This window comes from Oratosquilla oratoria, chromosome 19 (assembly GCF_046742065.1).
Source record: "Oratosquilla oratoria isolate Oo_2021 chromosome 19, ASM4674206v1, whole genome shotgun sequence".
Lineage (NCBI taxonomy): Eukaryota > Metazoa > Arthropoda > Malacostraca > Stomatopoda > Squillidae > Oratosquilla > Oratosquilla oratoria.
This window is the reverse complement of record NC_134795.1, coordinates 10,087,409-10,101,451: the sequence shown is the minus strand read 5'-3', so window position 1 is coordinate 10,101,451 and position 14,043 is coordinate 10,087,409. Positions and strand designations below refer to the sequence as shown.

Sequence of the window (14,043 nt, the reverse complement as noted above, 5' to 3'; positions counted from 1 at the left end):
TTAAGAAGGAAATAGGCAAGAATTGGTTTACTAATAGGGTGGTCAATGAATGGAATAAACTTAGTAACCATGTAGTAAGCGCTGAAACTATCAGTTGTTTTAAAAAACGATTAGACAACTTTATGGATAGGGATGACAGGTGGTGATGGATATGGAGCTGCCTAGTGTAGGCCTTATTGTCTCTTGCAGTCTCCTTTATTCTTATGTTCTTATGTTAACAGCTGGCTCACCTCCCACTTTTCTCCATTTTCTTTAACCATCTCCAATCCCTGACCCACCACCCTTGCATTTACCTCTCGCACCACCCCATCCATGTATAAGTTGAATAATATGAGCATTAAAGTTTTACAAATGGGTTTAAGAAACTCGTGATTATTTCTTTTTGACACATTTTGAGTTTCAATATCATGCCTTACATACTGATGACCCACTTTCGGAGAAGAATAAGCAAAAGTATAAAGATCTGTATATTTCGATCACTAACTGTGATCCTCTTCAGCAGATGTGAATTACTGAGTAGAGAACAATGTGTATTTATACAGAAGTAGTGAGGTAAGCAGGAAGGGACGGGGCTCAGGTCACGTGTCCGGAGTTGCGTGGACCTTGGTGGCTTTTGTCCACCACTAATGTAGATGGTAACATTTTATCTATTGCAAATGAAGAAATACAATCTGGTGACCATTGACCATAAGATTGTATTTCTTCATTTGCAATAAATAAAATGTTACTATCTACATTAGCGGTGGACAAAAGCCACCAAGGTCCACGCAACACCGGACACGTGACCTGAGCCCCCGTCCCTTCCTGCTTACCTCACTACTTCTGTATAAATACACATTGTTCTCTACTCTGTAATTCACATCTGCTGAAGAGGATCACAGTTAGTGTAAAGATCTTTATACTTTTGCTTATTCTCCTCCGAAAGTGGGTCATTAGTATTATTTTATAAATGTGCTACAACATAACTTTGTTGTGGATCATGCCTTACATTATAATATTCTTCTTTATAGACACCTTGCCCTATATTGATATTTGGTCCTTCATTGACATTCAATGCCTCATTCATACTTCCCCCATCACAGACATCTGGTCGTTCACAGTCATCCGATCTCTTTTGTACACTTTGCCCCCCTACATCACTGCGTTCCACATCGGCCTCCCGTCGTTCATTGAAATTCTGTCTGGCATCCCTTCCTAAAATTATATTTTGTCCTCCCCTGACATTATATCCTACCATGATATTTTGTCATCCACCATCATTACATCTCATCATAATATTTTGTCCTCCACTGCCATTACATCCCATTGTAATATTTTGTCCTTCATTGACATTATATCCTACCATGATATCTTGTCCTCCACTACCATTATATCCCATCATGATATTTTGTCCTCCACTATCATTACATCCCATCGTGATCTTTTGTCATCCACTGTCATTACATCCCATCATGATAATTTGTCCTTTGACATTACACCCTAATGTAACTTTCAAGGCATATTACCAGCACCACACAATGAATCAGAAGAAAGTAGAAGTATTTGTTCAGTTGTATTGTGTACATGGGTGCGATATAGTTAGAAAATTCAATATTAATTTTGTAAATTATAATACATGAACGTAATATGCGATTTCCTTGGTGGAAATAAAAATAAAAAAATATCTTGCTACGAGCAAATATACTAACGACCGAAGTCACTAGCATAGGATCGGGATGCCACCTTGTCATTTGTCAAGTGTTGTCTGCCCGGTCCAGTTGAGGCCTGGTGTACGCCCTCGGTACTTCCGCCATTACCTCGTGAGGTATATATTCTTAAAGGAATGCTATGGAGCTGAAATCCATGCATTCCTTCAAGCTATGAAAAACCTATATACCCCACAATCAGTGATTGAACAGGCCGCCAACATCCATGATGATGACGACGATCCGGATGACCTTAAATTACAGGTACCAATTCACTAAATACTTTAAGTTAGACGAATTTATCATCCTTTCATTTCTTCAGCGTCGGCATCTATCATAAACATGGCGTACCATTCGTCCGGCATGACTTCGTTACTTACGAAATCTGTTTTAGCAGTTTTTTTGTTTTTTATTTCCGCCATGAAAATTGCATTACGTTGATACATTATAATTTACGAAATTAATAATTAATTTTCTAACGCTATATCGTGTCCATGTACACAACTGAACATTTACCTTATGTAGACATGGGAAATAGACTCAAAGTAGAAAGTGTAGGAATTAGCAAGGAAGAAACTAGATTAAGCAAAAAGCAAATGAGAAACAGGGAAAATTTGTACCTAATATCTCAGTGAATCTAGAAAGGGAAAAATTAACATAACTTTGGTCAGCTCAGTCAAGTAAGGAAGTCAGTGTAAGTGATACATTAGTGAAGGATCAAAAGCTCATCCAAAAATTTGACAAAAAGGAGACCAAGACAATCTTCTTAACATTCAAAGGGACTGCAGAGCAAATGAAGTGGGACAATAATGTGTGGTCAGCTATAATAAAACCTAACCTACCCACTAAGGCATTACATGAAAAAGTAAAAATGAAATACTAAAAGTACAGATTTTCCCAGAGAGGAGTGAGAGGAGAAAAAAAAAGGGAAACTAGTAAATTTGATGTACTTATATGGATCATGCTAGGAACATTAGGGACTTGGATAAGTGGGTACATTCAGAAAACCTGGAAACTGTTGAGAGAACAAGGGAGGTGATCAGGATTGAGCATTTCCTCAACACATTAACCTCTTCCATACGGTGCCGCACACGTAGGCGTCATGGGGAGCGAGTGTATTCGCGAGGCTGCCATATCGGCGTCTTGATTATATTTATTGTAGTCGCCCCTCCATAATGACATTCTTTCTAATTCTTTTGTAATCGCATTTTCTATGGTTATCAAAATTTACGGGTGAAGAGAGAACAATCGATATAAGCGGTGACTATATTTTATGATGCGAGTATTATTACGACACGTCGTACGGCTGGCATTGGCTGCTGCCACCGAGATCTAAGTCCATGACGCCTACGTGTGCGGCACCGTATGGAAGGGGTTAAACATCAAAACTAGGTTATGTGTTTGTACTCGAAGCTATGAGACATTGATGCAGGTGGCAAGTTCTGCAGAAAATTATGTGATAAACTCTTCAGTACGATGACGCCTACATAGACATCACGTGGCACAAATGGGTACACTAGGATGCAGGTGTCTGCATCTTGATTATATATTTTTGTAGTTGTACATGAGTTACCCCAGGATTTTGTGAACTGGTGTGACCATGTTTTCTGTGTTTACTATTACTCAGAATAAAATAGAAGTAATACAGCACCAACTTTATACAGTCAAACCTCGGTTATCGAACGCTTCTGTTCTCGACCAAATCGGTTTTCGACCAAAAAGTTCGAGAATTTTACGTCTCAGAACTCGACCAAATTTCGGCTCTCGAACAAACCGAAAGAAGCCGAGCGTACCCGAACGCGGCTCACTCGCGAGCCGAGAGAACTCGAATGCTAAGGACGCTTCCTCCGTAGCGCATTTGCGATCAAAGTTCATTCCGAGCAGACGTGTTCGTTCTTATTTACGTAAATCTGACTTTTTTTCATCTTTGCATTGTGTATTAGCCCCTAATCATGGGTCCAAAGAAAGCAAGTTCAAGTGGTGAAGAAAAGAGGAAAGTAGTGCGCAAAACTATTGAATTTAAAAAAGAATTAATAGCGAAATATGAATCTGGCGTTCGTGTGTCTGCGTTGGCTAAGTAGTTTGGGATGGCGAAATCGACGATAAGCACCATCCTAAAAAATAAAGACCAGGTTAAAGCAAGTGATGTGGCTAAAGGATCAAGTGTTTTTAGCAAACAAAGGCCACAGGTATTGGAGGAAGTGGAGAAACTTTTGCTGATTTTCGTAAGTGAGAAACAGTTAGCAGGTGATACTCTTAGTGAAGATGCAATTTGTGCCAAAGCAAGACAATTGTATGAAGATTTGATAAAAAAAATATCCTAGCATTATTCCGGAAGGGTTTGATTTTAAAGCAAGCAGAGGGTGGTTTGAAAAGTTTAAGAAAAGAAGTGGGATACACTTATTTATGGTAAACAGTATACAGTGCAGTTTATGGTGTAAAATAGTAAAAAAAAAAAATTAGAAAAAGTTGTTTTTTTAGACTTGGAACGGATTAAAATTATTTACATTGATTATAATGGGAAAAATTGTTTCGGTTTTCGAACAAATCGCTTTTCGAACAGCCTTCTCGAACGGATTATGTTCGAAAACCGAGGTTTGACTGTATTTTATAACGTGAGTATGGTGACGCATCATACATATTGCAGCCAATGCTGCATGCAAGAATTTAACTCGTACTGAAGTGGTTAAGGGTAGATGAAGTTAGAAGTATGAAAGATTTCTAGGAGTGAGAACAGGTATGTTTGTGACGCTGAACCAGAGACATAAGACCACAGGTAGGGATAGTTGGAGAAAGCCACCTCAGTGCTTTAACTGCAGTAGATTCTGGCACAGAACTCAGAATTGTTATGCTAGGCTAAGTGGAGAGAGGACAGAGGCATAGGGAAGAAATGGGAAATAGGTCATCCAGGCAGGAGATAATGTGTGGAAAAGAGCAAAATAGCAGATGTTATACCTCTGGGAGGTATATAGTGTGGTATTGCCCCAAGGGGAATGAAATCAAGGGGGGGGGGGGCACACAAGACAAAGGGAAAACCCAAGTAAGACAGAAAGGAAATAGTAGAGGACAAGACAGTTATTGCTGTATAGATGAAGATAGGTTAGGCAAGGTAGAAAATACAGAGGCAGGTCAAGAATTGTTGCCATATTTGAGAAATGCTAGGACAGGAGTGGAACAAAGTGAAGAGAAATAGACAATCATGGCTTTATGAGATATGGGAACTTCTCTCACCATTTTGAGGCCAATTACCAGGATTACAAGATAGATACATAGGTCAGTTTATCATGGAATTAGCAGGAGGAATGACATTAGTGCCCATAGCTAAGGTTTTACTAGAAATAGTAGGACAGCAAGTGTTGAAGTAGGAGTAGCAGAATTGCCAGTAAAAGGTATTGATGTCCTCCTTGGGAAGAATATAGGGAGTCCAGGTAAGACTGAAGACAGTGAATACTTCCACAATGAGATGGCTACACAATGACAAAACTGACATGGACGACCCTGTTATAGTAGTCACCCAGTCCCAAGCCATCCAAGAGAAAGATGAACGATAGGAAGAGGAGCTGGGATGACTATTCCAAGAAACTGGAGAAAGATATGGAAGTGATCAAGAAAAAACCAAGATGGAACTGACGATAGTGAGAAGCACACATTGGCAGAAGATGCAGGTAAAGATCAGGAAACAACCCCCAAGCAGAAGAGGAAACCCCTGAAGATTATATCAACAGACAGATGATCTTTAGAATTTGAGGTACCGAATTATTAAATATCGGTTAGGTTAGGTTAGATTAGATTAGAATACAGTGAGTCCTCCTTGTACGGTAATTCTTTATCCAGTAAATTCACAGTTACAGTATTTGGTAATTACTATCCTCGATTCTATTTACGGTAAGAAAAATTCACATGTACGGTATCCGCTCATGTTTTAGAGGTAAAATTTGATATTTTGAAGAGGAAAGAGCAGGGAGAAGGTATGTTTGCCATAAGTCAAAACTTGGGTTAGGTATACGGTAATTTCAATTTGCAGTAAGGCTTTCAGGAACGCATATGTGCTGTATAACGAGGACTCACTGTAGATGAATTTATCATCCTTTCATTTCTTTGACCTCAGCATCTATCAAAACAAACATGGTGTATCATTCAACCACTGCGACTTCATTCGTTAATAAATCTATTATAACAACTTTTTGGTTATAGATTTCCACCAAGAAAATCTTATATTATGTTGATGTATTATAATTTACAAAATTAATAATGGTATTTGTTCAGTTGTGTACATGGACACGATATGGCGTTAGAAAAATAAATATCAATTTTGTCAATTATAATACATGAACGTATTATGTGATTCTCTTGGCAGAAATAAAAATAAAAAATACCTTGCTACAAGCAAATATACTAACGAACGAAGTCACTAGCATAGGATCGGGATGTCATCTTGTTGTTTGTCAAGTGTTGTCTGCCCAGTCCAGTCAAGGCCTGGTGTATGCCCTTGGTAGTTCCGCCAGTACCTCGCGAGGTATATATTCTTGAAGGAATGCTATGGAACTGAAATCCATGCATTCCTTCAAGCTATGAAAAACCAAAATACCCCACAATTAGAGTGATTGAACAGGCCGCCAACATCTGTGATGATGACGATGACGATCCAGATGACCTTAAATTACATGTACCAATTTACTAAATACACGTTAGATTAGGTTAGACAAATTCATCATCCTTCCATTTCTTCGACGTCGGCATCTATGATAAACATGACGTACCATTCGTCCAGTGCGACTTCGTTACTAATGAAATCTATTTTAGCAACCTTTTTTTTTTTATATCCACCAAGAAAATTACATATTATGTTGATATATTATAATTTACAAAATTAATAATTAATTTTCTAACGCTATACCGCGTCTATATACAGAACTGAACGTTTACCTTAATAATTTTCTATTACTAAATTGCATAGGTGTGCACTTCTAAAAATTTATCTTATAATGCTAGTGTGATGAATCATACATACTGTATGGCAGCCAATGCTGCACATAAGAACTTGACTCATACTGAAGTGGTTAAACTAGATCTCTTCCAAACCTCTACCTATAATCTTGAGTGAGCAATTTTGAAATTATGACCCCTTGCAGTGCTCAACAAGAGATGAAGAAAGAAGTATTTCCAAGAAAATGACAAGTGACCATGGAAATTTTGCCAGTATTTAATAATACCATGTCTGAGTAATCGCCCCTTGACTGAGTACAAGTTAGGTGATGATGATAGTCCATGCCCCCAAAACCATAAATTTCTATTGTTCATCTTCTTTGTACCGACTCCAATTGTCTAATATTCCCTACATAACCTAAACTCTAAACAGAAGATGCATATTCCAGCAGAGGATGTACATGGGTGGTGAAAATGGGAAGCATGAAAGCGGTATGACTAATTACCCCACCGGACTCCATCGGACCGCACCGGACCTTTACACAAGCTAAAACCTACCCCACCGGAGGTGGAGATTGATCGTTGGTCAAATGGAATGTGTATTTTGACAGTTTGACCAGTGGTATAAAATTTGGCTCATATTGAATATTAACTGAGATAAAAGTCACTGTTAACTGACCGGCCAAATTAAATCAACAAGCTAAAACCTACCCCACCGGAGGTGGAGATTGATCGTTGGTCAAATGGAATGTGTATTTTGACAGTTTGACCAGTGGTATAAAATTTGGCTCAAATTGAATATTAACTGAGATAAAAGTCACTGTTAACTGACCGGCCAAATTAAATCAACAAGGTAAAACCAACCCGTGGAGATTGATCGTTGGTCAAATGGAATGTGTATTTTGACAGTTTGACCAGTGGTATAAAATTTGGCTCATATTGAATATTAACTGAGATAAAAGTCACTGTTAACTGACCGGCCAAATTAAATCAACAAGCTAAAACCTACCCCACCGGAGGTGGAGATTGATCGTTGGTCAAATGGAATGTGTATTTTGACAGTTTGACCAGTGGTATAAAATTTGGCTCATACCTACCCCACCGGACCAGTTAACTGAATAAAATTCAAGTGAGGACGTTCTGGGGTAAAAGGGGCAATGTCACAGGCTGTTAATTGACCAATTGACTGAATGAAGTTCAAGCAAGTGACGTTCTGAGGTAAAAGTCAGTGAAAGTGGCAATATGGCACCGTTTATTGAATATTAACTGAGATAAAAGTCACTGTTAACTGACCGGCCCAATTAAATCAATGGTTAAGTGACGTTCAGAGATGAAAGTGCGATGGAGGATGATTTACCGAATAAATTCAAATTAAAATAAAACGAAGTGATTATTCGCCCGTATACGATCGAACAGTGCATATTTTTATTGTTATTCCACCGTCAGTATACGGTTGTCCAAGAACAATGATTAGAGAGGTTGAGATTTCACTACGTAAACGAAAACGAATACTACGTATAATGCAAGATCTAAGAATATAAGGTCCAAGGTCTAAGTAAACAGGTCTAATCGCTGGAGTAGTTCTGCGCAGCTTCTGACGTCATTTAGATGCGTCCATTTTCTCTTTGTGATACATTGAAGAAAACTGTGAAACGCCAAGGATGACAGGAACTATAATATTTTATATTATATATATATATATATTATATATCATATATATTATATATTCATATATATAGACAGGAACTATAATATTTTATATATATTATATATATATATTTTATATAATATTTGTCAGAATATAAATAATTGAGTGGAGCGGTGCGAGCGAAGGCGACGTCATTTTCGAACGACGGACCAACTTCAACTGACAGCTATAGGACCCGCTAACCCCACTTTGAACAGCCAAGTGACGTGCACGGGCTCGCTGCGCCAACTCCCTCGAAATTCGGTCGGAAGTGGTTAGACCTTATATTCTTAGATCTTGATAAGGTCTAACCACTTCCGACCGAATTTCGAGGGAGTTGGCGCAGCGGGCCCGTGAACGTCACCTGGCTGTACAAAGTGGGGTTAGCGGGTCCTATAGCTGTCAGTTGAAGCTGGTCCGTCGTTCGAAAATGACGTCGCCTTCGCTCGCACCGCTCCACTCAATTAGTTATATTCTGACAAATATTATATAATATATATATAAATATATATAAGATATTATAGTTCCTGTCTATATATATGAATATATAATATATATATATATAATATATATATATATATAATATATAAAATATTATAGTTCCTGTCTTCCTTGGCGTTTCACAGTTTTCTTCAGTGTATCACAAAGAGAAAATGGACGCATCCAAAAGACGTCAGAAGCTGCGCAGAACTGGTCCAGCGGTTAGACCTGTTTACTTAGACCTTGGTATAATGTACAAGGTCACGTGAACAAGTACACTGAATTCTAATGTTAAATATCCGTATAAGGATACGGATACGTGATAAGTTTGAAATCTCAACCTCACTATTATCATGGAGATGCTATTATTATTCGCCCGTATACGAATAATTGGTATTGGTACTATCAGAATCAGATAAATGTTTATTGTTCCGTATAAAACATTGATGTACATTTTATTCAGGTAGAAGTACAATAAAATAAGCCTCCGGTGCGGTCCCATACAAACTCTCTCAAACCTCTCGGCATGCAACGTCAAGTGGTGTTACAAATACAAGTCATGTGCAAACTGTCAAAATACACATTCCATGCTAACCTACGATCAATCTCAACCTCCGGTGGGGTAGGTATAAGCTTGGATAAAGGTCCGGTGCGGTCCGGTGGAGTCCGGTGGGGTAAGTAGTCAAACCCCATGAAAGAAACGTTTCAATTCCGAGTAGATCTTAGAATACAGATTGCAAAGACAAGCAGCCACTGATCAAAGATTCTCCTGCTTTGTCTGAATCCATATTATTTAACAGCACGCCATTAATATCCAGGAAGTGGTGTAATGTTTTATATATAAAAAAAAGGATACCAGAAAAAGCTGTTGTCCATCCCCAAGTGAGATTTGAGATGGTTCCACAACTGCCTGACAAGTTAATTTATTAGTGAAAATAGCACACCAGTCATAAAATACTGGCAACAATAGTGTTAAAAAGAATTTATCCAAATTACCTAAACTACCTTACATACATAGTACCTCACCTATATTCTTAGTCAACCTCCTAATTTGTAGTTTTGTTGAGTTTGTGACCTGTTTGAAAATTTGCCAAACGTGCAGACATATATATATAGGGTATTCCCTGGGTTTTAACGACTGCTAAACAATTTTACTGAAACCAAGATACACCTTATGCCCATTTTGGAATAACAATACTTGGACTCTATCAATTATAATAATAATGAGACAAATTTATGGTATGCTTTCACACTCCTACAACAACTTTCAACACGGGATTCGCAGTTGGGGGGGTTGTAGTTTACTTTGAACATTTCAAATTTCATCAATGTTAAGGCATACCACACTATTACCACGTGATTAAGATGTTCTAGTATTCACTTACTATGTTTATATATTTCAATGACGCTTCTTCCACAATAAATTACAAGGCAGACTTCCAGACCACACACGACTTTAACTTTGGTTTAAATGGCGTATTTCTGGCGGGAGATTTAAAGAGTACACGAGTTGTTCGTGCGCGTTCAAAACTCGACGAAAGTGATCGATCATTGTGTATTAATTTTTATTATATTTTAGTTACTGGAATATTGTAGCAAACAAGAGTTCAAAATAAATTGCGTTAATTTTCTATGAAATAACTATATATTGTATTTCTATATTTATTTTTACTTCACAAGAGAGAAAGCCAAGATGCACTTCAGTTCGTTATCAAATGTATGTAAAGTATGTTCCAAGGTTCTTACAAATAGAAATAAAGTTGGACATGAAATCTAACCAAGAGAAGGGTCAGTCTTTAGAAACTGACAATTAACTATAAACTATTTGTAGACAATGACTCAACAAATACCATAATCCTCCATATAGATGACGAAAAGACAATCCTAGATTCTACACGTAAACATGGTGCAAACGAACACATTATAAGGGTTCTAGTGATGCAAGAGAAACTTTTATAACTCAATTACACAAAAATACAGAATATATAATAATCACTAAGAGTTCGGTATGGTGATACAATGTCACACAAACTCATTACTGTTTGTCTCTCACCGAGTTTCAGATAGTTGACTTAGGCTACTCACCTGGTTGACAACGCTATTACACATTTATATGGCTCAAGGATATCCTTGACAAGTTACGTAAAAATGTGGGTAGCCCAGATCTGCTGGAACTCAACACCTTGGGGAAACATGGAAGACATTGGACAATTTGAAATACTGAGCTGAGCTATGTGCCATAAGCAGGCTTGGTATAATGCAGTAGAGGATCTAAGCGTTATATATTTATCTATTTTTAAATTTCATAGGAAAATCAATCTGCAAATCCAAGTAGAGTTTGTCCTTGAATGACTCCACTGAAATGGAACTAACTAGGTTATCAGGTAGTGGGTTGCAAATGTTTATTCTATCGCTAAACAATCTACGTCTGCACTCAAATCATATGAGCTGTTTGACTACCTTAACCCTGTGACCTCTGGTATGAGAAAAATGGGCTGGGATGAAGAGGTCAGATGGTTTTATGGGGGACTTGCCATTATAGATTTTCCACCAGGCGGCTCTTTACGGAGTACAGGTTCAGGTTTTTGAGTCTGTCTCCGCAGCTGTGTTCAGACAATCCATGGATTTCTTTAGTCCATCTACGCTGAACCGAGTCTAACGGTTTTAGGTCACCCTGGTATCCTGTATTCCATACAGATGAGTCAAATTCTAGTAGAGGTCTGATGTGGGACATGTAGAGAGATAGCATGAAATATCTGTCACGGCAGAGTGGACTTCAGCAAGTTATTCGGCAGCCCACCAGCCTTCCTCACAATGATTGATATGCGAGAGTAAAATTTCAAGGTATTGTCAACCATTATGCCCAGACAGCTCAGTATTATTAATAAGGTACATTGAACTAATGTCGTTTAAGTCTACGGGTCCTCTATGACAGCGTAGCACAGCGCATTTATCGGTATTAAAGCGCAACCCCTACAAATATTTATGCACTGGTTCAATGTCTCTTTGGATAGTGTCAGATTTTCCTGCCATTGACGAGTCTTGATGGTGCTTAATGTATATCTTCATGCCATCAGCGAAAAAATTACAGTTAGAGTGGGTATAAGATGACAAAAATTTTATATAGGCCAAAAGAGAAGCGGACCTATGACAGATCCCTGAGGTATACCGCTGAGGATTTCTTTAGGAGTATTAGTACCAGAACCCTTACATGCCATGGGTGGTGGGGAAGACAGCCAAACACACGACAAATACAAGGATATTTATTACAATGGGAGTGCCATCTACATAAGTTTCTATGTGCGACTGGCTAGGGGGAAGGCCATCCCGTTAGAAATCAGCGCCCGTGCTACTGGCGAGCAAGGCAAGACTTGCGGAGGTACCTGCAGCCAGTTCCAAATGGGCGTTGTAGGCGTGAGGTCCTACGGGGTCCCTACCGCAAACGGCGAGTTTGCTGACACCGGAGTGGCAGTGAGCAGGGGGTCCTTCGGCGAGTCTTCTGGCCAGTGGGTGCGGTGGGCGACCTACGACAGTAGTACTGGTCGGGTGGGCGTGCGATGGATGGGTGTCAGCCGCCACGGGGTCTCCCCTGGGCCGTCGTCACGCAGATCCTCGTCGAGAACTCCGGGGGATCCACGGTCGGCGCTAGACGATGCCTTGAAGAAGGTAGGTATGGCCCGGCAGCAGCACAGGACTCATAACTTGGGGTCTTTGGGTCTGGCCCGGCAGCAGCACAGTATTTATAATCAGGGGACTTTGGGTCTGTCCCGGCAGCAGCACAGGACTTATAAACAGGGGACTTTGGATCTGGCCCGGCAGCAGCACAGGACTTATAAACAGGGGACATTGGGTCTGGCCCGGTAGCAGCACAGGACTTATAAACAGACGGCTTTGGGTCTAGCCCGGCGACAGCACAGGAGTTATAGACAGGGGGTTTTGTGTCTGGCCCGGCAGCAGCACATGACTTATAGTCAGGGGGCTTTATGTCTGGCCTGGCAGCAGCACAGGGCGTATATATAGGGAGCATTGGGTCTGGCCTAGTGGCAGCACAGGACTTATAGACAGGAGGCTTTGAGTCTGGCCCGGCAGCAGCACTGGACTTATAGGCAGAGGGATTTGGGTGTGGCCCAGCAGCAGCACAGGACTTATAGACAGGAGGCTTTGGGTCTGGTCCGGCAGCACCACAGGACTGACGTTACTATTAATTTGCGGTACTTATTTATGGGGTTCATAATACTCAGAATGCTATGGATAAGAATTGTATCTTTGAGACTGGCATTCATTCTTCGTGCCATCACTGTGGACGCTTAGCTTAGCTTTCAACCTTACATGCAGATCTGTATGAGGCACAGTGTGGATTCGGCTTAAGCTTGATAATGAACAAATAAATCAGATATGGGTTTGAATTGGACAACATTTTACTGTTTCAGTGCCTAGTGGACTAACCTGCTCTGGGCTTCAGAGGGCAGGATTGGATGTGAGTATCAGTACATCCAGCTTCACCTACGAAGTGTTTGCTGCATATATATATATATATATATATATATGTATGTATATATATATATATATATATATATATATATATATATATATGTATATATATATATATATATATATATATATGTGTGTGTGTGTGTATGTGTGTGTGTGTGTGTGTGTGTGTGTGTGTGTGTGTGTGTGTGTGTGTGTGTGTGTGTGTGTGTGTGTGTGTGTGTGTGTGTGTGTGTTTTCATGTTCTCGGTGGTAAAATTCCCCTTCCATACGCTCGAACTCATCCCTGACATTTTCAGGTAACACCCTTCGTATGCCTATTCTCATAACGTGAGTTACTTCGACATAACCCACAGCAGCGTTTAATCGATAGCATTTGGAAAATTTAACTCAAGTCGGATCCCGTCAAAATAGCCGATAAATGTGGATTTTTTTTTCCATGGGATTTTCCTGCGCAATAACATGTGACGTCATAGCAAGTTTTGTTTCTATTTCTAGAAACTGTGAGAAGGAAATTCGTCTTCTATGAGGAAGAAATTCGTCTTCTCAAGAGTGCACTCTGTGTGAAGAGTGAATCCTCCCCACAACCCAAAGAGCGTTCCACCTCTTCCACTTCTGTCACTGCCGTGAGCAAGTGGCGCTCCGTGGGGTCCCATTTGTCGAGCCCGCGTTCGGTAAGCGGATGCCCTGCGGAGTAACCACTAGCTCTAGCCAATCATTTTGCTCTGCTGGAAGATGAGGTGACTGGAAACCAGGAGTTCTTGATGGTGAGGG

The 14,043-nt window shown here is 39.7% G+C and overlaps 1 protein-coding gene across 1 annotated transcript in view; it reads right to left on the bottom strand.

The window, feature by feature from the left end:
* Positions 1-10,317, bottom strand: part of Rcc1 (Regulator of chromosome condensation 1) — a 42,996-nt gene extending 32,679 nt beyond the window's left edge. Inside the window, exon 1 of the mRNA XM_076202619.1 lies at positions 10,164-10,317. The gene's annotated coding sequence lies outside the window, so the exon portion shown is untranslated. The remainder of the gene's footprint in view (positions 1-10,163) is intronic.
* Positions 10,318-14,043: the final 3,726 nt, after the last annotated feature.